At 43.0% G+C, this 4,257-nt stretch overlaps 1 non-coding gene across 1 annotated transcript; it reads left to right on the top strand.

The window, feature by feature from the left end:
* The first annotated feature begins 3,823 nt into the window (after positions 1 to 3,823).
* LOC124513715 (U6 spliceosomal RNA) lies at positions 3,824 to 3,926 on the top strand. The gene has a single exon (XR_006962527.1). It is a non-coding gene; the product is annotated as a U6 spliceosomal RNA (small nuclear RNA).
* The last annotated feature ends 331 nt before the right edge of the window (positions 3,927 to 4,257 follow it).

Below are 4,257 nucleotides of genomic sequence, written 5' to 3'. Positions count from 1 at the left end.
ATTGATTGTACTATGAAATTGTATTTCAGCCTAACACTCCCTGTATTCCTCTGTTGAAAACGGGAAACTCTTATGGATCAATTCACTGGTTCAGCATCTGGGGGGTTTTGTACTTCTTTTTTCCTGACAGAAGAAATGTGTGTTTGTTATGGAAATAAGGATCAAATAGAAAAATTAAAGGAAAATAAATATTACCTGTTTCACTAACATTCTATGATAATGGCTAACACTTGAATTTTTTTTTTCATTTTTGAAATACCTAAACACTTATATGCATATATTTTTTTAAAGTTGGGATCATGTGGTACATTCTTTCTTGTGACCAGATTTTTTTCATGTACTAGAACATACACAGCTTCCATGTCATTACATTTTCATACATGGCATACTTTGCAGTGGCCACACCGAATTTCATTATGCAGACACCTAATTCCTGCTTGCGTAATTACATAAATATAACCAACAATGATTTTTTATATTTCTCTTTTTTTTTTTTTTTTTTTTAAGTAGGCCCCACGCCCAGTGTGGAGCCCAGTGCAGGACCTGAACTCACGACGCTGAGATCGAGACCCTAGCTGCGATCAAGAGTAGGACACCTAACCAACTGAGCCAACCAGGCGCCCCCCCAACACCCTATTTTTTAACTCTAAAGTAGTTTCCAGGTTTACCCCATTATGAATAACTAAGCAACACTTGGTTTTTCTTTTTAAAAATCTTGAAACATTCTGCCAACACCCAAGACATCTGCTGCCTCTTGGCTTGTTTCTGGGTGTGTGTATTTGTTTTCTGAAGTGGATGTAATTGAGCTCTTCAGTTTGCCCCGAAGAATGTCCAGGCTGTTTCTCGTGGGTATAAGAAAAAGAGATCCCAAGTAGGCTATGCCTGAGTAGAAAGAGTAGCACTCACCCGTTTACAGTGGGCCAGGAATATTTTCGCGGAAGCAGGGCTGCGGAGAGCTAAGTGACCTCCCCTGGAAGTTTCCTTTTAAAACTCTTAAGTCTCATGGACACCGCCTATTCTTTGGAACACTCCTCCTCCTATTTATTGGTTCATTACTACAGCCATTCTCAATCCTTGTTGTGTACTAGAATCACTTGGGAAAGAGGGGTTTAAACATATATGTATATATGTGTATGTAGATAGATAGATATGGATAGATATGAAATTGCGGTATAGGGACGCCTGGGTGGTGCAGTCGGTTAAGCGTCCGACTTCAGCCAGGTCACGATCTCGCGGTCCGTGAGTTCGAGCCCCGCATCGGGCTCTGGGCTGATGGCTCAGAGCCTGGAGCCTGTTTCCGATTCTGTGTCTCCCTCTCTCTCTCCCCCTCCCCCGTTCATGCTCTGTCTCTCTCTGTCCCAAAAATAAATAAACGTTGAAAAAAAAAATTTAAAAAAAAAAAAAAGAAATTGCGGTATATATATCGCTATATAGATGCATGGATAGATGGATGGATAGATAGATAGATAGATAGATAGATAGATAGATAGATAGATAGATAGATAGATATGCCAGATCTACCCCCAGTTTTGATCCAGCTGGACTTGGGGTGGAGCCCAGGACTGAGAACCTCTGCTTTTATGGCTCTTTATTCTCCAGTGGGGCTTGAGTCACTGCCCTTGGTACTGAACCTCTTTAAGCCACAGGCTGTTCTCAGGGAGTCCCCACTTCCCCCTGGGCTCTGCCGAAGTCATAAGCAGCTGTTTCAGAAATGCTGATGCATAGAGGAAACATATCCCAGCTCACTCCTAGTGATCAGGGTGAAAAGATCAGCATTTCGCTGCAGCTGCATCCACCTCCCGGGATAGCCAATTAGCCACAGAAACAGCAGACACTGCCTGAAGGAGCTCTTTCGGGGCCGAGCTTTTAATGCCCAGAAGCACATTAGGTAGCTAAACAATACTATATTCACATCAGGCAGAACCATCTTGCTTTGGGTTGCAGTATTTATTTTTTGGAGAAAGGGGGCCTTGACTTAGACCTGGAACTTGGTAGCACCTGGATAGCTGGAGAAGAGGGAGAAGCATGGCTGGCATTCTGGGGACACAGCCAGCTGTGGAGGAGGGAGCATTAAACCCAGAGTCAGAAGATACAGGTTTGAATCTCATCTCTACTTTTGCCTAGCAGGAGGACCTTGCAGTTAATACAGCTAATGGTCAATTCCTTCTCTATAAAACATGGATAAAGCTGGGCACCATAATGCTGTCATAATTATGCTCTAATTATGTTGTCAGAGTTATGGGAAGTAAAGTTTATAAGTATGTCAGCAAATTCAGGAGTGCAGGACTGACCTGGCAGAAGAGAGATTTTTGTGTTTGTGCTAATGGTCAGAAACCAGGCTTCTTATGCTTCTTTAGTCCCCACTCTTGCTGATGTGGGGGAGGAGAGAATACTCAGGGAGCAGCTGACAGCCATCTTCAACAATGATAAGAGCAGCTAAGGAGGAGAAATGTGAGATACATTCTGTGAGGTGGCAGGGGACAGGCAGATGGAGCCCAGCAATCAGTATAACAAGCTCTCTGGGTGATTCTGATGCACACAGATGTCTGAGAACCATCACTCTGGAGTATTTCTTTGTATGAATAATCACACTGTATGTAGCCATTCTACTGTAGGTGCATAATTTTTTACCTTGGAACTATTACAAATTGTGCTGCCCTGAACATTCTTGAACACGGGTTTTGGGACACATACATACACTTTTCTGTTGGTTATTTAATTTTTTTTTTCAACGTTTTTTTATTTATTTTGGGACAGAGAGAGACAGAGCATGAACGGGGGAGGGGCAGAGAGAGAGGGAGACACAGACTCCGAAACAGGCTCCAGGCTCCGAGCCATCAGCCCAGAGCCTGACGCGGGGCTCAAACTCACGGATCGCGAGATCGTGACCTGGCTGAAGTCGGACGCTTAACCGACTGCGCCACCCAGGCGCCCCTCTGTTGGTTATTTAAATCTGGGAGTAGGAAGGTTAGATTATAGGTTATACCTATATTTAGCTTTAAGATATACTGTCACAGTTTTCCAAAGTGATGGTAGCAGTTTCCATTCCCACCAACAGTGTATGAATATTCCAGTTCTTCCACATCCTCACTGACACTTGGTTGTCAGTCTGAATTTGCATACGATCCAGCAATTCTGTTTCTGGGTATATGCCCAAAAAAATTGAAATCAAGGTCTCTAAGAATTATGTGTACACTGATGTCCATAGCATTATTCACAATAATCAAAAGTGTAGAAGCAACCCAAGTATCTATTGATGGATGAATGGATCAGCAAAATGCAGTTTGTATGTACGGTAGAATACTACTCAGCCCTAAAAAGGAAGCAAATCCTAACACGTGCTACAACATGGATGAAACTTGAAGACATTATGCCAAGTGAGAGAAGCCAGTGACAAAAACAAACACTGTATGATCCCACTTATATGAGGTACCTAGAACCGTCAAATTCTTAGAGACAGAAAACAGAATAGAAAATAGGTGATTGCCATGGACCAGGAGGAGGGGGCAATATGGAGTTAGTGTTCAATGGATACAGAGTTTTAGCTTGGCAAGATGAAAGGAGTTCTGGAGATGGACGGTGGTGATGGTTGTACAAAAGTATGAATGTTCTGACTGAACTGTACCCTTAAAAATGCATAAGGTGGATGACATCTGGGTGGCTCAGTCGGTGGAGCGTCCGACTCTTGATCTCAGCTCAGATCATGATCCCAGGGATGTGGGCTCGTGCCCCACATCAGGCTCACTACTGAGTGTGGAGTCTGCTTAAGATTCTCTCTCTCTCTCTCTCTCTCGGGAAAATAAATAAAAAATGAGTAAGATGGGTGCTTACTTTGGCAGTGCAGGGACTAAAATTGAATTAAGAGAAGATTAGCATGGCCCCTGTGCAAGAATAACATGCAAATTCTTTTTTTGTTTCCATTTTTTCTTTAAATGAGTAAGAGGGGCACCTGGATAGCTAAGCTGGTTAAGCATCCAACTCTTGATATCAGCTCAGGTCATGATCTCACAGTTCATGAGCTCGAGCCCTGCATCAGGCTCTGCACTGACAGTGTGGAGCCTGCTTGGGATTCTTTCTTTCCCTCTCTCTGCCCCTCCCCCACTCATGCTCTCTCAAAATAAGTAAACTTTTAAAAAAATGAATAGTAAGTTTTATGTTATGTGTATTTTACCACAATTAAAAATGAAGAATAAACACTGTGAACTTAAAACTGAAAGGGGCGCCTGGGTGGCTCAGTCGGTTAAGCGGCCGACTTCG

The sequence above is a fragment of the Lynx rufus genome, unplaced genomic scaffold (assembly GCF_022079265.1).
Source record: "Lynx rufus isolate CCGP_SWC_20201006 ecotype Redwood Valley unplaced genomic scaffold, mLynRuf1.p SCAF_18, whole genome shotgun sequence".
NCBI lineage: Eukaryota > Metazoa > Chordata > Mammalia > Carnivora > Felidae > Lynx > Lynx rufus.
The sequence above is the reverse complement of the archived record's forward strand: the minus strand, read 5'-3'. Positions and strand labels throughout refer to the sequence as shown.